We start from the raw sequence: 24556 nt of genomic DNA on the forward strand, positions 1-24556 counted from the left end.
TATAGATGAGCGATGGGGAGACCAACAGTGGAGAAACATTATATCCAGGAACCTCAGGAAACCTTCTGAGGTAACAGGTAATTTCACAAGAGCCTGAGGAACCAACGATGAGACTGAACTAGAAGATGGCTCCACCAGCTCTAAACTGACCCCTGTCAGTCTGTCTGAGTCAGACTTTACAACCACAAAACCAAAAAGAAGAAGAGAAAAAACAGAAAGGGAAATGAAAAGAAGAAAGAGGATTAAGGAGTTGAGGAGTCTTCAGAAGTGCCCCAGGATGAACACGAGGAGGGCACTGAGGACTCAACAAATGACCTCACAGTAGCCCAAGTTAAAGAAGTTACCCTGGATTATATGACTCAACTACACAAATTCAAACTGTCGAGTCTGAAGATATCCTGGAAACAGTGGAGGTAAACAAGGACTAAAAACCTCATGCCTCAGGAGGCAGAAAGTGGTGCTGAAGATATATCTATCCATAACATGTTTTATATTTAGGGGGAGTAGAATAAAGATGATTCAAACATGCATGAATCACTAAATACAACTTTGAGTGTGTAAATGAGAAGGGAAAATTATATGGTTCAGACGCATAAATAAATAATGGCAGTGAGTAAATAAAGTAATGAAGTAAGGAAACGTTTATGAATATCATAAATCATATGAATTAGTAATGGCCACCAATTGTTTTAGTACATCATTTAATTTCAGCACATGATTTGTCTTTGTCAAATAAGTGGCTTTACTGAGTTACATACATTTAAAAAGTACAATCTCCAAACACTATTCATTTTCCAGTTATATTTTATTCCATAACAAGCGTGTCTGGCTTCTCCAAAACATCTGCAGAACTCTCACACGGAGGAACAGCGGAGGACATGAGACACAAATATCCCAGAAAGCACTGCTGCCGAGAGGAATGGTGTGGAGAGAGAACACCTGCGAAACGGCCGGGATATTTATCACTGAGCTCACCAAATAACAAGGACTTAAATAGAAAACGCACTGAGCATAAGGACGCATATTAGTTTAGATCAGATGTGTTGTAACTAGTTAAAATATGTCCCAAGGCTTATCCTCCAGCACTTTACAGACTTAACATGAAAACAATTGTACGTTAACCTGAAACATGCACCATGTACCTTTTCAAAGACAGCAGGTGGAATGAAATTGAACCTTTTCCTGATTATTATTTTTTGGCTCTTACACTTATAATGGTTGATGCTTGATTATCAATTAACCTAATCATCTTGACATCCCTAAGTGGTAAGAAGTAATTGTGGCACCTGCCTTCAGTGGGTGGCACAGTGGAGCGGAGCTGCATGATGTGGAATCAGCCCGTAAGAGCGGTGTGCAATGTCAGACGCCTCTTAAACACTACCATCTGGGAGTCCACTTTAGTCATTAGTCACAAAGGTAAATTCCCAAAAAGACCACAGTCAGGAGAGTAAGAAGTATTGGTGAAAAAGTCGAATATATTATCACATGGTGCATTTGAATTCTGTCCCCCTGATGAAGGCCCGCAGGCTGAAACACGTTGGTGCATTTTCAAACAGTAGAGTACACTAAAATGTCCAGTACATACCTTAGTTGATTTGTTGTTGAGTCTCACTTTAAAGTAAAAGTAGCAGTATGATTTGAATTCTAATTGATCCTGACTTGACAAAGCCTGGCTCTAATGGTGTGTTTTAGGGGATCTGGGCTCTAATTCCCCATGCAGGATTCCTTTCAAAATAAATTCCAAAAAAATATGTTTTATTCTGATCACGACTTTCCTTCTGTTGGAGTTTGTGCACGGCATCACTCGGGACTAACTGTCAACTGTCTGCTATTTTTACCCCATTTTTGGCACTTCCCGAAGCTTAAGGCGTTCACACTTATCCCTGCAAAATATTACATGCATGCAGGACTTTTTGTGGTTGGAGATGACAATTTGATTTAAGTATTTTCACAGCAAATATTGAGTGCCCCTGCTTTAACCTAAGAGGACTTGACAGCTTGACAGGTGCAGATGTAAACAATCGCACTTAGTATGAATAAGCAATAGCCTAGAAAACCTTTCAAGACGCCACACTGGAATAAGTGCATTTAAGGCTACATCGTATCAATGAAGCAAACCTAAGCAATATATTGTTCTTCATCTATTACTATTTGAGTATGTTGCTCAATGTTTAAAACGGTCAATATTTAATTAAAGTCTTTCTTTTCACCCCTCTTTTTCATAATGCATAAAACATGTCCCCTGAGGATTTCTATACTTGCATTTTCATCTCCATAAACATGATACGATTTAAGATAAGGGAAGAATCAGCCCACAATGCCAAAATGTCAAGTAGTACAAGAACATTAAAAAATGCTGTCTGTTTAAATAAAATATTAAAATATACTTGGAGTAAAATTAACACAAAATGTATTAAAATGATGATAATAAAATGTGTCTAGTTATAAATCTAGTTGAATCTCTTTTACTGTTGTCCTCGGGGTATTTCTTTCTATACTTATTCTATACAAGTCCTGTTTTTAGGTCCTTGATCTAAGCTTGATCTATAGCATAGTCCCAATTGAGTCCCGGTTTTAATTTGCCCGTTTTAGTGATCCTGCTTTAGACCCAGATTAGTCTTTGTTTAGTCTAGTTTAAGCCTGAACCTAATATTGTAAATTCAATCATAACCTTGAAACGGAGTACAAAACAAAAAAGACAAAAATCATCAACAAACAATGCAAGAATTTGTTAAAATTCAAACCAACTTAAAAGTCATCAGCGGCAGGTACCCCACACGGTACACAGTAGGTCCTTTAAGGGCTTCCGTACTCACGTCTTCATCTCAATAAAAGATGAGAGGGTCAGACGGAGGAGGGGCGAGTGTTTTTTTGTGAGCCGTCAGCAAAGTGTCCCCAGACTGAATCAAGACAAACACACAAAGGTACGAGGCAGCAGATCCAAGGGGAGGCAAACATGCTGTACCACAGGGAAACCAGCACTTCTCAAGTTCTGGTGCGGGCCCCAAAAGGAGTTTTTAGGTCTTTATGTGGTTGTGAAGAATACTTTCAACAAACCATTTATTTATATGTCCAAGTCCTGATATTTGTTCAATAGATAGCTCCTTAATGTTTATGGACTTGTATAAATCCCCTGGTTTAGTCCCTTGTTTAGTCCCTGGTTAAGTCCCTGGTTCCACTTCTAGTTTAGTCTCTGGTTTAGTCCCTTGCTTAGTCCTGGTTAAATTCCTGGTTCTAGTTCCAGTCAATACAATTTGGACTTAGTTTACACTTGTTTTTTAATATGACTTTAGTTAGTCTGAGTCTGTAGTTTAGTTCAGGTTTAGTCCTGGTTCAGTCCACATTTAGTCCAGTCTCCTGACCTAGTAACGTAGCACAAATCCAGATACTAAGCACTTGAAACTACCCCGAGAGAAAAGCATTTTGAATTTATATGCGGAGCCCTCAGATATAGACAACCTTTCCCCTTCCTTTCATCTCCAGTCATTCTGTCTACGTGTGTCTTTGAATCCAGCGCTGCGAACTACAACCTCTGAACTGTGAACTATTGTGCTGTCACATTGACTAGGGGCAATCGACATGACGAACTCGCACTGACAGTGGAAGAGAAAAGAGCACAGGCTCAAACAGCTTTGTACTGACTGGAAGATGAAAATAAAGTCTTCACTAGTGTTGCAATAACAAACTAGAATTGTGACTAGGCTGTGTTTGGCCCATGGAGGTAGTGTTAACAGGAGCCTTTTTCAGGGGGCTATTTTGCTACCTTCCCGACCTTAACGCTGGTGTAAAGAGGCTGGACTTGGCCGCTGGGTCTTGATTGGGATGGTGCCAATACATATATGGTGATAGTGTTTGATCCAATGACTTATAACTGTGACATATACTGACAATGAAAGAAGTGAGCAATAACATTGTTTGATTTTCCATTTTTCAACGTGTTCCCAAAATCTAAACAATAAAATTAAGGAATAAAATATGGAAATACAGCCTCGTTGTTTCTTTATTTAATTCACCTTTATTTGATTTTGCATGGAGAGCTTGCCTTCATCCCGGATTGCCCGAACTAAACCAAGACAAAACCCAGACTAAAACCGGTCCAAAAACAGGAGGCGCTGAGCACAGAATACGGAGCAGTATGCGCACACATTTCTGCTTATAAACTCGACTTGTGATCCATAAACGAGGGCAGGCAGCAGCAGAGCCACGGGAACGGGTGATCCTGAAGCGCACACCCCCAGACTGATGACCCGCAATTCATACTTCATAAGAAGCACAAGTTTGTTCGCTCACTTCGGGCTGTAAGAGACTCACAGTCTTTGATCAGCAGTTCTCACAGCTGGTTCTTGACACATCAGCTGAGCAGAATGTTGTTTGGCAGGGCTGTCTGTCAACTAGGCTCTGATTGGCTAAACCATTGGTTGTTAAACTTACACATAAAACATGTTTTTATCCTCAAAACTGTTAATGCTGAAAGACTTTTGTGAGTGATGAGACAAACCTCAGCTCCATGCACAAGCGCTCGCTCTTTTCCCCCTTCTCTCTCTTTCAAGTACATGCTCCACCTGTATCACTGCATTTTGCCGCATCTAAATTCATTCCCTCATTTAGCTTGTTTCTCTGTGAAGATGTGACTGATTGTAATAAAACATGAAGCCTTTTGTCTGCAAAGACCCCACTGTCTTTTCCTATGTGTGAGCAGGTTTATCTGCTTCCTGCACATCTGACCAATTAGAAAAAGTGGGTCGCCAGAAAAAAAAAATAGAAACACTGGGCTAAACAATATCATCTGAGCTGTCTGTGATAATAATCTCCATAGCAACAGCGTGGAAAGAGTTGTTGGGGATCATGGGGGCCGGGGTCTAGACGAGTTTGATGCAGTTTTTCTGTTGAAGTATGAATGCAAGAGCCGAAACAAACTTTGTTCTTGTTCTCGCAGCCCTGGGTAAACCAACAAACGTCTTGTTTCTTTTGAAGAACGAATTGGCCTTTAGTCCCGGTGTCAGGGCTCTGAGCCCCCGGTGACAACAAGGACTGCAGGAGCCACTGCACCGTTACGCACAGCTGGACCAGTTTTACGCAGACTGGAACAAGGATGTTGAGTGAATGTGATGTGACGGTGGGTAGTTCTCCGGTTTTTCAAATAGACGTTCCTCTCTGATTTGAGCACAGGCCAGTCTACACGGTCCAGTCTGGCCCAGACCAGGTGTCCAACACGGGAGGTAGAAGTGTCCAGCAAAGAGCTTTAAGAGCTGAGTGCGAAACGGCGCTGCGCTATTTACATGAGTGGAAAAAATAACCATGTAGAATTCAGACAGTATGCATTATTCTATAACTTATCATTTGTGTTATTTATGCCAATAAAGGTTGTTTTATTATGATGATCTTGTCAATATGGGGATAGTAACACTCCAGTGCACTAGTTTTGAAAATTATTTAAATAAATAAATATAAACGAAATTTACAAAGAAACAAGAAATTGTACATATATGGGCTGCACCTGTCAATAAACCGCTAGTGCCCACGTTATAATATATATATATATATATATATATATATATATATATATATATAATATATAATATATATATATATATATATAATATATATAATATATTATATATATATAATATTATATGATAAGATTAAATATATATAAATATTATATGTGTATAAAATGTAATGTAATGTTTTTTTAAACAAACTTGATAAAATATTAGAAGCTTTTAATTGATGCATGCGAGTTGTTCATGATTTCAAAAGCTGTCGTGACAAAAATTGCCGAGGTAGATATGCACTGGGGTGAGATATGCAGGTGCAAACAATGTTTGCGTCACAAAATGCTCACGCCAGAGTTTAAAGGCTATTCATAAAACTGTGGCTCAAGCTATTTCATATAATTGTGAGTAAAAATAGCAGCTACATTATTATTGACATCAACAGTTGAGTCTGCAGGCAAATATAGTCATAGGATGTAGTACTTCGGAAGTGTGTTATTCACATGATGCCTTTAATATGTTCAGGACTGAAACAGAACTCATCTAGAACTAAACCATGGACTAGAGCTATAATTCTAGACGAAACCGTGTTATTATGGTACCACTTATTTCACATTTGCGTCTTCTCCTGCTTTAAATCTGGTTTAGACCCAGTATAGAGTATCTTTCTCTCAAAGGCGCCGGTCCAGCTGGCAGCCCGGTGCAACGCTCCGCTCTTTTTTCACACTTATGTGCTTTATCTTTTGTATTTTGTAAATATTTTTTCTACTTTAGTTGTACGATCGGGACACGCGCTGGAATCGCTTAATTCAACTTGTTTCGACTTTGTTCGGCTGGATTATTGAGTGTTTTTCGTTGTGTCGTCGTGATGTGCGCTAGCTCTGAGCTAGCCCCACCGGCCTCACCGCGCTCCTCGGCCACAGCCGCCGTATGGATCGGCGCCGGTGCGTGTATACAAAGGAGGAACTCATGAAACTGCGGAAAACCATCGTCTTACCCGGAGATCGTCACGTTATCCCGGCGGACATCCTAATTTTTCCCCTCCATCCCTTGTTGGGAAATGGGAGGTTTTGTCTATAGGAGTTTTTGTTTATAAGAGTTCTTCTATTGAGAGTGTTTTTTAAACTTCCTATATTCTGTGATCTGTCCTTTTCCTCTGTATCTACTGCGTTGTATCAATGAAATTTCCCAATGTGTGGACAATAAAGGATTATCTTATCTTATCTTATCTTATAGTCCAAGGGTATAGTTTGACAACATTTTAGACCTAATCTAAGCTTTTATTTCTATTAGAGGTAGGCAATACATGGAAATAATATTGTGGATGTTGTTTTGAAGACATGTAAAATTTTAATATAAAGCATATTTTTTATAATAAAAAATGTAGCAAAGAGAGCTGATTAAAAATACAAATGAAAAAGTTATGTTGTAAACCTTATAAAGAGTATAAAGTTGTTTATGCACTTCTGTGATAAATGTTACAGTAATTTCACCATTGCACATAAACCTCAACTAAAAAGTTCAAATACACGTTTAAACACATTTCTGTTGGACTGACATAATATCTTCTGATTTTATTGTACTCCAAACTAGAGATATTCATTTTAGTCAATACTGGCCACCCCTAATTTCTATTAAAACAAAACAAAAATATATATTTTTCTGTAATTTCATTGAAATGATAACAATGGACAAGCCAATCGGATCACAATTCATATATGTGAGATATATGTGGGAGATTGAACCTTTGAACATTTGAAACAGAAAAGCTAAATTCTATTATTTCTCCTTTATGGAAATGAGAGGTGCAGATTTGAGCTCCTCTGTGCTGCTCGTCCTCACCTCTCTCACCAGTCCTTCTGTTACAGGACAGATTTTCACCTCCTCCTCTGTCTTCTTCACCCTTTCACTAACCTTCATCACCTCTCCCCTTCTCCCCTTTCTCCATTCCTCTCCCCTCTCGCTCGCTCTCCCAAAGTCACCTTGTCAGCAGACTGGCAGCACGGCAGCACCCAGGGGCCCTTGCTTGTTGCCCCGTTATGACGCACACGTTTTCAGCCTTTGGTCCAATGATCTACCCCTTTCCTTTTCTCCCTCCCCCCTGCTCGATCTCCCTCCCCCTTGGCCTGCTCTGAATGAATCAAATGGAAAAAAATTAAATAAATCTGCAGCCATATGCTGTGACGCGATTGGCTTTGACATTTCCCCTCCGCAGCGATGACGGTAATTCCATTTTAGGCAGGTTTCAATGTCAGATTTTGGTTCTTACGTAAAGCTGAGGTTGCAGGACAGGGTGAAGATACCAACTCCAGCCACAAGGAGTTGTCAAAAAAAACACACTCAGTAGGATTAGTATTAAAGGAGACATATTTTGCATTTTCCCCGCAGGTAGTTAGTAGCACATTTCACATTTTGTTCATTGTATTCTGCAACATTCTTTAAAAACACCTTAGTAATAGAAATGAGTCCACTGACTTCTGGTTCAAAACGGCAAAACTGACTCCGCCTCTTTATAGTGACATTTCACTCAAACAAGCAGCGGATGGTCATTAGCATATTTTTATTTTTGAAAAGTGACTCAATGACAAGTGGTTCAATCAGAAATCAAGACTTAATTAAACCAGAGTTGACCAAGAACTTTAATAAATGTAGGCTAAAAGTTCAATGGTTAAATTCAAATGAAAGCAATAATTCACTTGATCACTAAAACAAAGCTACAGTATTTTACATATTTACATTCTCAAAATAACAACACCTCTTCTTTATAATGTTTTGATCATACTTGTCAAAAATGCAGAGAAATCCCTGTCAAGTTTGCTCTCAGTCATATTTAAAAGTGAAAATCAATGATTCAGCGTGTTGTGCTGTGAATTCACTCTGGTCAGACACATTCGTTACCACGTCATCCACAAAATTAGATTTAAAGTCACGCCTCACGCCTTTGTCAAACTCAGATGTGTGTTTTTAAAAGCACTCTTTACTTACGCTCATGATTTCCAAAACAACAAAAACAAACTTGGCCTCTTGTGTAATAAAAACATATGGCTAAGCATCCATCCACACATGTACCACTATGACTCATATCCATGCTTAAAGCTGCACTATGTGACTTTTCTGATGAAGGGGCCACCATCTTACTCTCCCTGGAATGTTACACAGGATTGCATTCATTATTTCTATCTTACATTGATTTAATTACAGCTTTCTTGTGGAAAAAATAGAGAGAACTAACAAGTATCATAATGGTTTAGTTCAAGTGCATTTTTACAAGATTTCTTTGCACAGTAAAATGTGCAAATCTTCATGAAACATTAACATTAACATTAACCCTAACCCAAAAAGAAGAGTACATTTACAATAGTATAATGTAAACTCAATTCATGCAATTTGAAGTATGTTTTCTGCTACGTATATGTGCTTGAAAAGGAAGCAAAATTATATTAATATAAAAAAAAAAGATTGATTAAATGTGCCGATAAAGCATTAAATTCTATTAATATGCATATTTACATTATTATTCTGTTCACTGACTTGCTTGAAATAAAAAAAATAAATGAAAATGAATAACTGACTACAAATCTAGGTTACATCTCCTGCAGTGTCGGGGTGATGCATTCAGGTGAACTGGTAAAAGCCACAGAGAGCACCTCTGTAATGTTAAACAGCAGATGCAGATTTGAGCTCCTCCCTGCGGCGGCCATCTTGATTCTCCTCTGATATCGTGTGGTGGGTCTCAGCGAGTTTGGATCCAGGCCCAGAGCTGGATTTTGGACTCTGTGGGTGAAGGCACAAGCTGCTTATGCAATGCCATTAAATTTAGAATAAAATTTTGGATAGATTTGGATATGGTACGGATTAAAACCCAATTTTAGTCCGTTTTGGTTTTTCCGGCTATTTTTTCTCCAACTTGAATTGCAAACAAATACAACCGAATCTAAAATGTCAATGCTAGATTTACTATCATACTCAATATCACATTTTTGTTTTGTTTTTTAACATTGTAACATTTTTGTTACAATTACTGAAAATAAACATCACACAACTTTACAATGATTTATGATTAATGACACAAATACCAACCAACAGTTTAACATTGTCTAATAGAGCACCATTCCATGTGACCAGCTCTATGAAATTAAGAATTAACTATCACCTTGACATACATTCTACCACTGATGACTCAACTGCTTTTATTATTTAATTTGATAAGAAATGCTTTGGAAAGTAGAAATATGTTTACAACATGCTGATAGCCATTGCAGAAAAACATATTTTTTTAGCCAAAGAGACAAAATTATAGGATAAAGTTTCTACTGCAGTATATTTCCATCTTAAATTGATTTTCTGACAGCAATTACTCATTGTCTTGAGTATTTGCTGCATATTTTCTTGCCTTCTCAGTTCATTTTAGCATCATCCCTCCACCAGCGCCGTCTCAAATCTATATCTCTCTCCACTTATTTGTGTGCAACCGTCTTCTTCATTTAGTTTTTGTTCACGAGGCAGTATTTTCGACTTTTATGACGGTGTTAGGACATGTATTATGCAAATGCGGCATGGTTTTATGACCCTTTTGTTTCAGCGATGCATTCAAATGTAAGAACTCGGCATATATTAGCTTTTATAGCGTGGTTGTGCAGAGATACAAGTCCAAACTGATGTGATTGCCTCATTATGTATCGGAAAAGAAACTTCAATAGAGTAGATACTATTGATTACTATTTCATCGTTTGCAACCCACTACAGTCAATATTGCAGACAGCGAAAAGGCTTCACATTCTTGAAAGTGATGAGGTCATAATTTCAGATGGAGAGCAGGGGCCTATTTCAGAATCAATCAGAATCAGAATCAGAAAGCGGCTTATTGCCATTAACAGTGAGCAGAATTCATAAACTCATAAACTAGGAACTTGCTTTGGCATTCAAGTGCAACATACAACAATGGATAATGATAGTAGCAAAATATATCAAAAAGGGCTTGCATGAAATTTTGACTGTATAAATAAAATGAAATAGCGGATTCTATTTAACTCCATCTTATGGTTTAAAGTCCTTTCAACTGACAACAATCATGTTTTTGGAGTCGAGTAACCACTTCCTACAGCTATAGTGGTAGGAGTATGCAATATTGACAGAAAGAAAAAAATATATAATGATAATAATAAAAATGCATGTAAAACATCAAAAGTGAGTGATATTCAAATGTATCCCATACAAAACACTCACTCACTCGCAATTGGAAGAAAATGCTTTTACAAATAAATTGGTTTCTTAATGGATTTTGCTCATAGACATGGCAATTATTCACTTAGCATCCAACCGCAGCCTGCATTGTGGTTACTTATACTTAATTATTCTAGTTATTAGTCGTCTGTACACTGTATTTCCTACTTGTTTCTACTTCCTTCCACCCATCTACATTCATACAAATACATCTACATTCATACAAATACATCTACATTCATACAAATACATCTACATTCATACAAATACACTCTCTCTCCCATTTGTGAGGCCAAGTTACCAACAAACATCAGGATCAACAAAATATCACATACCGGTATTGAGTTACATTATAATGTATAAATGAAGCGTTGAGAAGATGTGATTGAGCTAAACTTGAAGTGGCAGTTGTCAGAGCTGGAGACGGATAATTGTTTTTGGAGCCTCAAGACAAGTTTCTCTCCACATGAGTTATGCTTTATGTAACTAACGGGATATAATTATGACAGGGACATTCTGACAGATGGGAATTAAGAAGTTAAGACTCATAGGGTTAAATGCATGAGGAAATCCGACTGTTGATTGTTAGAATTCAATTCAACTTTATTCTGGACTCAAGGTAAATTTTTAAAAACACACAATGTTTTAAAAAGACAGCTACACCAGTGTTACCACATCTTGCACAGGCATCGCACTGCATCTTAGAAAATGAAATCTGGTTGTTGTGAGCAGCAGCAGCAACCACAACAACAACAACGTGTTTCAGCCAACAGATAAAATTGTACATAAGAGATCTGAGTACCGTATTTTCCGGACTGCAAGTCGCTCCGGAGTATAAGTCACACCAGCAAAAAAATACATCATAGAGAAGAAAAAAAACATATATAAGTCGCACTGGAGTATAAGTCTTGGGGAAATTTATTTGATAAAATTCAAGACCAAGAACAGAAATGTAATCTTGGAAATGCAATTTAAAATAATAACAGTTTAGAGAACATGGTGAATAGGTGTAAGTATGCTAACGCTAACACCTTCAGCTACATGACGCACAGACAACAAACTGTCGTAAGTGTCTGGTATGTAAACGTAGCATATTATTATTATTCAGATAACGATAGCATAAAAAACATGCCAACAAGTTTACCAAAGCATCAGCATTACCCCAAATCACTAAATCCATTGAATCTTCTTCCTCAGTGTCACTTCTAAACAACTCCGCCAACTCGGGAGGCAGAGGAAATGCTGATTCCTCTTCTGCGTCACCTAGAGCCTAGAGCGCCCTCTTGCGGTTGTCAGTGTGAAAATAATCAACATGTGAAATGCGGTTGCCAAAGTGGAAATAACCAACAAAATTATATAATAATGTGTTAATAATATAAGTCGCTCTGGAGTATAAATCGAAACCCCGGCCAAACTATGCAAAAAAGGTGATTTATAGTCCGGAAAATACGGTACATCTTGAGTTTTTACACACGCAGAGACAAAGTAGTCCATCAAGACCACCTTAGGAGCCTTTGTAGTCCGGCTTTTTTGCAGTTGCAAAGTTGTGCAATATGATTTAAACAATGTAAAATTCACTTTATCAGTACAAGAGAGAGTATTTGTCTGAGCATACAACATTCTGCATTGTCTGTAAATATTATCATCATCTGCCAGGTCTGCAGTGATGATATGCCAACAATGTTTCATTTTTGTTGTAACATTCAACACAACATTTGACGGGCAAAAATCAGGATAATTCATGGATTAGCTGTTACAGTTGTCTGCATACATCAGATGATTCAAGACAAAATGGTGCACTGTGTTACTTTTTAAGAGGAGGGTGCTTGCTTGTCATGGAGATGTTATTGGAATGTTCCACTATACGACATTAAACAGATATGTCTTCCGTTTTATGGCTTAAAAATTACCTCGGAAAAAACTGACATGCAGTGAGTGGGCTTGCCTCTCCACAGATCCAACTTATAGCTTGGCCTGGTGGAATCACCTGCTTGTCTCCATTGAGACAAATGAGTTCGTTGCTGTACTGTAGAACATTTCAAGCAAAGCAATTAACATTTCCATAAAGACAAGTAAAATGAATTAATGAATCAATAAATAACGCCAGATAAGTAGATCCAGTGTCAGTAACAGTATCAGTAGCAGTATCAGTAGTAGTAGTAGTAGTAGGAGTAGTAACCGCAAGAGCTATTCCTTATCCATCATTGTTAGTCCCCTAAATAAAGTGCAGTGAGGCCTTCCGACTAAAAATCAATATCGTGTCACCTTGGGTTGCCTTCACTACATTTTAGTGCTTATCTCAACATATCGACCCATCAAACGTCTATAATTAATTTTCTACGGTAAAAAATGTTGCCCAAATAACTACTATTCCACTTGAAGCAATACAGTCGTTTCGATGAATGGCCATATGATTTCAGACACTGTTTGTCTTAGGCCCAGACTTGTTTAATGAAACTACAAATCACAATGTTTTAAAAAGGAGAATATCTCTTACGTCTGGACAATGTCACATAGTTGTTTGAAAGCCATCTTGAAGACCAAAAGTGGGATGGAGGTAGAAAAGTATGCTAAAAATGTAAAAGCCTTATAGTATAGAATAGTAAAGTATAGGCCAGAGCTTCTCAACGTGTGGGACGCGGCCATTTGTGAGGGGCAGACCGTGCCAAGGGGGGCATGAGATGCCATTTTAAAATATGACTCAAGTAATAAAGTACTGATTTGCCTCTACTGTTGCTACTGCTTCAACTTTTTTTTTTTAAATTAAAGTAATTTTACACATTCAATTACCCCAGGGAAATGTAAATACTGTTAAGCATGATTATTGAAAAAATAATTATAGTTCACGGTTGCACAATTAAATGTTTTGTTTAGAGATGGGCAGACCATAATAATCTGCTATGAATTGAATTGAAAGATCAACAGTTCATCAATCATAATTACGACGCGCTGTTATTGTTGAATTGACACCAGAGGCTAGCATTAGCATTAGCGACTAGCCACAGGGTCCAGTGCAGATCATAAAGTGGTGTGATGGCAACGTTTGCTCCAGGTTTGATCCACCGATGTGATGGATTTATTTTGACTCGAAGCAACGGCAAAATAACAGCGAGACATTTACAAAGACGGGCAGATGAGGACACACATTATAGTAATGCTACTGCTCAATTAATTGTGAGATAATCAGAAACAAAACCAATTCAGAAACAAGAGCAAGAAATTTTATATTACCAAGGTTTGTGGTTTGATTGTGAGAAGTATTTACCCCTGGACTGTCATGTTAACCACAGCAACCACACAATCATTTAAAGGATAGGATTCAAGACATCCAAAATATATTTTGTGGATTAAGTTTTTACAACATAAAGTTAGAAAAGTGCATAGATCTACATATAGCTACTATAAGAAAAACTGATGCGATTAAATTTTAAATGACAGATCACATCCACGCTACTTGAAATATGACAGAATTAAATTTTAAAATAGCCCCAAGGATAAAATGAGCAGCGTGTTACATTTTTCAAGGCCGTAATGGTGGTGTGCAGGTGCATGGTGGGAAAAATTAGATTCATTGGGCTCAGTGAAAAAAAAAAAAAAAAAAAACACCTGCAAGAGGGTAATCCACAGGGAGCAAGGCTGAAATGCAAAGACGCGCATGGAAAAAAAACGCTGAGGTCATGAATAAGTCAGGATGTGTCATGTTAAGACTCACACAGAGGTAGATATGTTTGTAAAGGGCAAGTATATAGTATATGGAAGTATATAGAAGCAAAGATGGTTTGGAGGAGCACTGGAGCAATCTTAGATTATCAGGGCTGTACATTGAATGGCCATATATAAATCACAAAGGCTGCTATATTTTATAATGTCCTTTGTAATAAAATAAATGTCTTTGCGTCTCTGAGAACCCTGTAGTTTAGCCCTCTACAAACATGTTCTGAAATGTATGGGATTATTGTATTAGTTTATCAGTTCAGAGTTCAGGCTTGTCTCAAATGTCAAAGCTCCTGAACATGGGAAAAGATTCTTGATCTTTAAACGTGATTGCAATAATTTCCCCCAAATCTTTACGCCCCGGTTAACAGTCTGGTTTAGGCCTATTGTAATTTGAGGACATTTATAATTTGCATTGCTTTGTTCCTCAATGTCCTTGTGGTTACATCAGCCATGCCACGAGCTACCAGATACAAACTGCATGTAGTGCATGTAATTACCCAATTATCTTTAAACTTGCCTTTCAAAAGTTTGGATCCAGTTCCCATTTATATTAGCTAACATACATACAGCTTGGTTTCAAAATATTAAACTTTTCTGGTGGAGGGTCTGCCAACTGACCTCCATATCCATTTTCACCAGTAAAAACACCTGTATTGAATAAATGCAAAATAGACAAGAAAAATGCCTACTCAAAACCCTTCATGTAAACAATAATAAATTATACAAATTATAGCTCGTGTTACAATTTGTTTTAGAAGATTTTGGTGTGCCACTGCAGAAGAACGCACCCATCTGTTCAGTCATTTATTTGGTTTGAAGCAGGCTGCTCTTTATTATTGTTGTGCGTAATTGAGTGGCTAATAAAATGCCCAGCACAAGCCATATATATATATCATAGAAGATCGTAAACAGTCGAGAGGAGAGAAGAGCAGACCTTTCATAGTATGAATAAAACTGCGTTATAACACAAGTCAATGTTATTATGGGTACTGGAGAGTTTAAACAGCATGGTCTACTGTATATTCAAATCTGGCTAAATAATATAACCACATGCATAATTTGATTATGCAAGTGTGAACCAGGTCTAAAGCACTTCAGGCCACAACTTCAGAATTGTGCTCCAATTTTTAACCAGTTTCAGCCTTGACAACTGACAATATTTGACTTATTTTGCATTGCGATGGCACCCTTAAAGCCAAAAGAGTGGTAAAGCGCGAAAAGAAACAGCAATTGCACAAATAAATAGCGCTGAGTTGCGTTCAAGGATTCGGGAAACTCCAGCATCAGCGCTGAAGAAACTGAGGCAGCACAAACGTATCGACAAGCCGGGAAGAAAAGTGGAGGAGACGTGGAAAAGGAGAAGACTTGATTTACACCAAGGAGAAGGACGACTGTACAGAAAGAAACAGTTTAAAGTGAGGTTTAGGTTTCAAATGGAGACGTATTGCTTTATATTAGGTAAAACATTGAAGGTGTACAATGGAATGTTTCACAGTATGATTTTAAATCTCTTGCATTTATTCAACTTTTTAATAGCTCTCAAAAACACCTAACAATAACAAAAAGAGGTTTGCTGCAAAATCTCAAATAATTGCACAAATGTGATTCAACATTACAAAATGACAGTTTATTTGTTTAAAATGTTATGGTTCAAACACATGCATACAGCTGTAAAGCAGAATAATTAATAATACATATTAGCCAAACCATCTGTGTAATTTGTATCTGTCTATTCAACCTCCTATGATATTATTTCTATGCGTTCATTTGACAATTAAAAATGCACAAAGTCATCAGGTTTTGAAAGAACATACCGTACTTGAGTTTATAACACAGCCAACCTAAGCGTTTTCATTTTGCACCAAGATTGCTTTGTACCCATAAAAACGAAAGAAATCTTTACTACGTGGCCCTATGGTGGAAAACAGATGAAAAATAAATGGGACAAAGAGTTGTTTGTGATGCCTGGTAAACACTGAACACTTTTAAAATGGAGGTGAACTGAAAAATGCTCTTTGGATTTCAAACATTTATGAAGCAAAGTCGGCGGTGGCACATCTGGCGAGGGGCGTGACACGAAAGTCAATTTAACATAAAGATATGGTGTGACAGGGTGCAAAGCCACGGCCCTGTAAAGTCAATGAGGCTGAAAGTATGACATGCCAACAGCAGAGCGGTAAGCCACGAAACGCGCCTATAGCATAGCTCAAAACCCCGGCAATTAGAATTCAACTAGGGGAGGATAAACATGATACTGTGAAATACTGTGTTTTGACAAAGTAAAAATGGGATCAGAAATTTCAGATCAGAAAAATTCCTAATGCACCATCAGCGGTGGCCCAAAACTCACTGATAATCTTGGTTCAGCCCTGGTTTAATATTTTTGAATTATTTATTTTATTAGTACAATTTCAACAGATAAAAACCTCATGCAACCTCTACTGTTACAATGGTGATACCCTGAAATTACATTGAAATGAAAGGCTATAACTTAAGCAAATATCTTGGCTCCAAAAAGCTAAAATTGCCTGTTGTCGATCTCTTAAACCACTGTTTTCTTCTTATTCTAGTTTAGTTTGGCTGCTTTCTCAGGACAAGGCAGTTCGCTAACCGCAAAAATGTCCCAAACGTTAGCCACAGTTTGCGCTTCATGTGGCTTTTGACGGAAACCATTGAAATTACTGCCCATTAGCATGTAGCGTTAGCCTCCCTTTGATTTAAATGGGGATTTTTTAAGATACTAGCGCATACTTGTGGTAATATTTTCACTTCAGTGGTTAGCTAGGATTTTTTTAAACCATAAAGTTATTCAAATACAGGAAAAGGCTGATTACAGAATATATTACAAGTTCTAAAACTGGAATAAAAAATAGCTTGAGGCCCCAAAAACATAAGACAAATACTGATACTTCTATGTGGTTAGTTGTAATTTTAGTGCGGTCTAATATTTGTGGCAGTAATGGGATTTCCAGACCCAACCACAAACTTGAAAGCACCATAGAATCAAACGGTACTTAGCAGAGAAGCGTAAAACCAAATTTAGTATTTAGCAACCATAGATACATTAATAGATTCAGCTGTGTTTTCTCTCATGTTTTTAAAGATGGTTGGCATGTTTGTGAAGGAAAACTTTATTCAGGTTTTCTATTAATGTGCGTTTTGGCAAAAGGAATTTCAAATCAACAACCAAGATTTTTGGAGTTGTCTTTCGATCACAAAAAAACTATTGACATAAACTGGATAAATTGGATTCTTTGCCCTGACAATGTGGGAACGCTAAGAAAATCAGGAGTTAAGAACTATTAAAAAAACATCAACCCATAACATAAATGACTATTAGAAAATAACTTTTATACAAATTTGCCAACTTGAATGCTACGTGCGGAAAAAGGCTATTAGGCCATAGGTTGTAGCCTGTATCGTTCAAGTTCGCTACACCTGTCACAAGACTAAAAAATTACTTCAAATATAAAATTATCATTGTACCATTAGCTCATGACCAAAAGTTCTCCACTCGCATCGCGCCAGTTTTTTTACGGCGATAACTTAAATGCGGAACTATATTCTCAGCCTGATAGCGCAATTTCCTACGCCTGAATCATTCCGCCTCTGAATCAGCCAATCAGGGGAGAGATTACCTCAACAACATCAAACATGGCTGCTCCCGTGGACCGGCATGTTGTCTCTCGAGCCGATAGAAAACGCTATGAAAATATGGATTACACGTGCATCACACACATTTCATCGGTAGAAAAAGAACAAACACAGCCACTGGCTGTTGTCCGCTGGAGGAAGCTGGTGACTTGTGCTCGGAAGTGGATAGAAATCGATGGAATAGACCGCGCGTTAGCGGCAGCTGTTTGTGTACACGATGACGACTTCGCCAAACAAAACTATCCTACGTCTTCTGTGGCTTCTTCGGACGGAAATCTTTCTTATTTTCTGGAGAGTAACAAGCCAGGCTTTCACCCTACATGCTATAGACGTTTCACCCTACATGCTATAGACGTTCCATTGACAAGAAACGAATTACTAGTGCTGAAAAGCTTGCGGCAAAACAGTCGGTCTGTGGGCAGCATGGCGAGGGTGAGAAGGTGAATCTACCACATCAACTCTGCCACCATCTCCCAAACGACTGAGATCTACCACAGATGTAAAGACAAAATCATCTAAAAAGTCAAGCGATGTACTTCCTGCAGTTTGCATCATTTGCAAGAAGGTTGATCGCTGTATCAAAGAGGCTCACAAGACAAAGAAAGATAAATTGGTCCAAGCTGAAACTTTAACTGCTGGTGAGTAGATTATATATTGATTCTTGCATGTGTGTTTTCTCTTGCTCGTGGTAAATAGGACTAATCACAGTGAAATAAGTTGGCCAAAATATACATAGATAAGATAAGATAATATATTCCTTTATTGTCCCACATGGGGAAATTTCATTGATGCAACGCAGGAAGATCCATAGGTAGATACAGAAGAACAGATCACTATAGGAATATGTGCCTAGTTTATTACATGTAGGTGTAGATGTAATGTATATAAGACTGTATGATGATGTGAGAACTTTTGCGATTGTTTACTGATTGTGCTCACCCTTGATTGAAATTATTTTACTTCTCCTTTACTAGGAAGTTTGGTCAAAGCAGCTGAATCAAGAGCAGATGAATCCATCCTGATGTGTACCAGAGGTAAAGATTGTGTTGCCATTGAAGGCACCTCTATCACAAGAGGTGTTACAAAGAATAGCTTTCTGACAAAGAAGACAAGTGATGAAAGGTAACATTTTGGTAATCAAATAAAATATATATATTTCCATATATTTATATTTAGATAAATTCATAATTTAATTGAAAATTATTGTAATGACTACACAATAATTTTAAAGACGTTTGAATCAAAGCAAATTTCTGTTTGTAGTGAGCTAGTATATTTCAATCACTGACCAATCACTTGCTTTATACAGGTGACCTAAAGTCTGGGAGTACGGCGATGCATATACAGTATTTTGTGACACTGTCATCCGGACACAACTGATTGAAAATCAGGAAATCCTCAGAATGAAGAAGCTCTTGTCCCTGTTCCAGAAATTCATCAAAAAACACCCTGGTCATGGAAGTTACCGGTAATTAAATTATTCTTATTGTTTATGAAAGAAAACAATAGAAGATCAGATAAACATCACAGCTATGTTTATTCATGAAATTTCATTCAAGATCAAACCAATCCTGTTAGCTACAGGAGTCTACATATTTCCATTAATTTTATTTATTTATACAGGGAAAACCCAGTGAGAAAAGTGGTTACCATGTTAAAACACAACACAAAATAAACAACAAACATAGGATACTAAAACACAAATAAAATAATTCTAAAACTAAAACACAAATAAAATAGTAATCTATCAATACTTATGAATTTCTATTCCTTCTCTAATTTTTACAGATCCGATCTTCTGAAGAAGAGATTACAGCGAGACTTCCCACAGCTGAATTTCCACAAACCACCAAGAAGAAACCTGAGTGAAATGGTTTCCACGGAGACTTCAGGACTTCTCCACCAGGATTTTTCAACTGAAACTGATATGTCAGTTTCTGAGATGTCATGTAGTGATGGAGAAATGGTGCCAGAAAGTGGTAAAGATGCAGCACTGCGAGAGCACTCAAGGACAGTTTACAGTGCAGGTGTATTACTGAAACAAGCGGTCAAGAGTGCCCCTAGTATGGATGTAAATCTGCCTCCTACATCAGAGGATCTAAATGTTTCCTCTGCCAGAATGATTGTGCCAATTGAACTTTATAACTTACTAGCTTGGTGTGTAGGTGCTAGTGATAAATTGACATTGTCTAACATGGTAAATGTATCCGAGGAGGTTGATCTTTGTTTACTGTCAATTTGCCAAGATATATATTTGTCCTCAAAAGGTAAAAATCAAACCAGTGTTGTACTTACACATTTTGACATCAATCATACTTATATCATTCCTCTGTTTGTATGTATATCCTATTCTGCAGAAAGTTTGCCTTATACTAGATCGAAAGATACACATGTTAATTAGCCTGTTTATCACGATGTAAATACTGCTTTTATGATTGTAATTATTTGTTCATATTGAAAATACATTACATAAAATTATATCCGTTCTATAGAATAAAACTTTTACCAATAGCCTATGTTTTCTTTCTTCAAATGGGCAACTGGTGTTGAAAGGGTTAAAATACTACTTTTAGATTGTTTTTATAGTGTAGTATGAATCAAGACTATATAATTTGTAATTGTTGAAGCATCCAGTTGAATACTAAATGTGGAGTAAGAGTTTTCAAGTGCGTAACGATAACATGCAAAATTGTTAAAACTGTTTTTTTAACTTACGTTTGCTCATAAACTAAAGCACCCAGAGTCTCACCACTTTACATCCTCCAAGAAAGTAGTTATGTCTCTGAGAATCTGAATTTCTGAAGTAATCAATCAAAGAATGAAAAAAATAAGGTATGAAGATGGGTGTACACCCCAATTTGTCACATATTTGGGTAAACTGGCAACTTCGACACCTATTTTCTCAAATACTGTCAGAAATCATGCGGAGAACTTTTTCCCCCAGCTCAAGTACATCTTTGAGATTGGAAAACCACTTTTGAAAAGTAGTCTTGATGTGGGGGAGCGAAATTCATTTTCTAGCCACATTCTGAGTTACAGCCTATGGCCTATATGTTTGCCAAATCATAAGAATCATAAATAATTCTATCCCATAACACAGCATGTTCAATTCAATTAAAGCAAAAACACATTTAATACAATCTTCTCAAAATCTAATTGTAAAGTTTTGTGTTTTTTTTTATTTGCTTCATCTTGGTATAGTAACTAAACCAAGATGAAACAAATTTAAAAAATGTATATATTTGCGCCTTATTATACAAAACAATGCATTTAGGTGACAAACCATCTTAGCATCTACTTATTTTATCATCATTCTCTATTCCCATAATATATTATTGTACATTCTGTACATAAAGCTTATATTCTTGCTGCATTTTGCCTGGTAACTATGGTCCATGCCTTAAATATAGTGCTTGTGCTGCAGCCTCCAGAGATCGTCTAAATCTGATGACAAAGACTTTTCTACCGCTCTCCTTTTGTTCCTCCACAACTGTATTGACCAACACTAAACAAGAGGAGACTGTAGGGCAATGCAATCTACACTACACTCTACAAAGATAAGTGAAGAAGAATGTATGTTGTTTTAGAAGAAAAATTAAACAACTATCCTAGGATCCAACCAGGACTAAATCAGACTGGAATATAAGAAATCCAGAATATAAGAATTGGTAGATCTTATTGTCGGTATCAGCATTGGTCATGAAAAAAACCACAACAATTGAAGTTAAAAGCCCTAATCGTGTCTGTAATTAGAGAACCAGGATGAAATGGGACAAAACAAGTCTCAAGTAGTAGGCCCAAACCAGGAACAAGCCTTTAAGTAAAGTATCAATTACTGAAATGAATCGCTCATCTTTTCTTCAAACCATTTCAATGTGCGTAGTTTTGAAACAGAAATATTCATCTCCAGCAGTCTTGGCTTTTCAACAATTCCAAATCATAAACCTGCAATGACCTGCTGATCAAGTTTGCTTAAAGACAAAAGTTGCAGACAGCACCAAAGTTTGCGCAAAGTTTAAATAGACAATCATATTATTTACTTCAAAAGGCTTCTATCTTCACGCATCGCTTTCCATATTCTTCAAAACTCTCTACTTTTCTGAGACCTATGCATCATTAGTGTTACTGAGATATTTTATCAGCTTAACTTCAGTCACCTTTAGAAAACTTGTGTTCTATTCAAGTGGATGTTATTTATGTCATTATTCGTATTTTTCACCAAGTCACTTCAAAGCACAGTGTGTTTTTGAAGTAAGAGACAGAATGCATATACGTCAAGGTGCAAAAATACATCAAATGTATGCTTAATATATGTATACAATATGCCATCTGTATATATTTTATAATGAGGTGTCCGGGATAGATTTATACTAACATTGGACTAAATAACTGTACTAAACCAGGACTAAACCAGGTCCAAAGCATCTTCCAGTATGATAGACAATAACCACTGCAGACATGGGACGATCCAACAAGAGCTGTGCTAATCCAGGACTAAACTAGGACTAAACCAGGACTAAACTAGGACTAAACTAGGACTACACTAGGACTACACAAGGACTAAACTAGGACTAAACTAGGACTAAACCAGGACTAAACCAGGACTAAACCAGGACTAAACCAGGATTAAACCAGGATTAAACTATAACAAACCTGCAGTAAACCAGGTCAAATCCAGGACCATCACACATTTTGGTCAAACTCCCACTAAACCTTTTTTCTACTAAATGATATGGGTGGGCAATATTGCCAGAATTATCTATAATGAATTGTTTACACTGACATAATTGAAACGTTACTATGACAACCCATCAGAAATCGTGATATAATTTGGACACATTTTTATTTATGTACAATTTTGCATATCTCCAAAACAAAAAATGCGATACAATCCATTTCCTGCCAACAAAATGATCACTTGCACGTCATTTGGACATTCCTACATTTCAAAAGACTTTAGAATGGATACACAAGCCCCAGCTCCATCTGAAAGAGGAACATTCTAATCTGAAAACAACTCTATATCGTCCATGTTTTGTCCCCGACCCACTTTTTGGGAAAAGCCACATAATGTCCCTTTTTGTCCCGTGTCAGCTGCGGTTGCCCCTGGACATGATGCCATTAAAGATAAGAGTGATGTGCCTCTGCCCCACTGAAGTGCTTTGGAGATGGTCCAGGGGGGTCCCGCGTCGACTGCATTTTTCATGAGCCCATATATGATTTCAGAGCTACACATTTTCACTCCATCTCAGTCAATTTATAAATATGACAGAATGCAATTACGGCTGTCAACAAAGAGAAGACTAGAAAAGTTGATCAAATGCTAAATATTTGAAATGCTATTTCAATTTAGCCTGTGTCCATTCCATATTTGTGTGTTTTTGATGATAATATTGAATCACCATACAATTTATTATGATCCCATTGTGCATATAAATCAGCTATTAGGCTAAAGTAGATTTTATAACCAGATGTCCTTCCTAGCACCGCAATTTACAATTTACTAAAATTGAAAAAGATTTGAGTTTTGTAAACAGAAGAGAATACAAACTAAAATATATATTTTTTGTATCGATATTTTTTTTTTCTTGGCTGTTTTTAAACAACAGAAATAAATCATAATTCTCTGTCCCTGTCAACAATAACCAATGCAACAGGTGAATTGATAAATCACAACTAATCGATTATTGAGATCATTCTCAACTAATGTAGTAATCGAATAATTGTTATCTGGACTATAAACAGACTCCAAAACATGCCACGTGTGAGAGATGTTTAATGACTCATACAAAGCAGGAATTACATCGAATCAACACAGGACACGTGTAATTCTAGAGTTTGTATCAAAAAACAAAAATGTAGTAACAATTAACAACTAATCAATTAATCAGAAGAATAATCACTAGACTAATCGATTAGCAAAATGATTGTTAGCTCCAGCTAGCAGCTACTACAGTAAAATACTGTAAGATAATGAGATACTAAAATAAACTAGTAACACAATAATAAAAAATATATTTACAAAGGTTACTAATAATAGAATAATACATTACAAATACATTTCATATCTTTTTATTCAAAATTAGGAATCATTCAGCCTCAAATCTCTTTCTTTGTCTTCATTTTAACACATTATAAAGAGCACACATTTACATTTAACAGTACAGTATGTGGCGCCCTCAAGCCTTTTTGTGTGGATTTGGTCCTGGACTAGAGCCAGGTCTAAATACACACGGCCATTGTAACAGGGCATCTCCACCATTACTGCATTCATTACTGCATTCACTACTGCATTCACTACTGCATTCACTACTGCATTCACTACTGCATTCACTACTGCATTCACTACTGCATTCACTACTGCATTCACCACTTACTGTAGAAAACATAGGTGTTCCAGTTATTTGTAATTAGTGGATTTCTATAGCTTGATGTCTTTGCATGTGTGACTATGGTTGTTACAAATA

At 37.0% G+C, this 24556-nt stretch overlaps 1 protein-coding gene and 1 long non-coding RNA gene across 3 annotated transcripts in view; one reads left to right on the forward strand and one right to left on the reverse strand.

Annotated features, from left to right (window-relative positions):
• LOC140346084 (double-stranded RNA-specific editase 1-like) overlaps window positions 1-24556 on the reverse strand; it is a 74793-nt gene that overhangs the window by 43503 nt on the left and 6734 nt on the right. The gene's annotated exons all lie outside the window — the stretch shown is intronic.
• Window positions 18517-19989, forward strand: LOC140364683 (uncharacterized). Its single transcript, XR_011927728.1, has 4 exons — window positions 18517-18727; window positions 19064-19211; window positions 19399-19557; window positions 19878-19989. It is a non-coding gene; the product is annotated as an uncharacterized lncRNA (long non-coding RNA).

Source organism: Eucyclogobius newberryi, unplaced genomic scaffold (genome assembly GCF_026437365.1).
Source record: "Eucyclogobius newberryi isolate DKJ021-1_F unplaced genomic scaffold, fEucNew1.0.hap1 SCAF_1, whole genome shotgun sequence".
In the NCBI taxonomy this organism is placed as follows: Eukaryota; Metazoa; Chordata; class Actinopteri; order Gobiiformes; family Gobiidae; genus Eucyclogobius; species Eucyclogobius newberryi.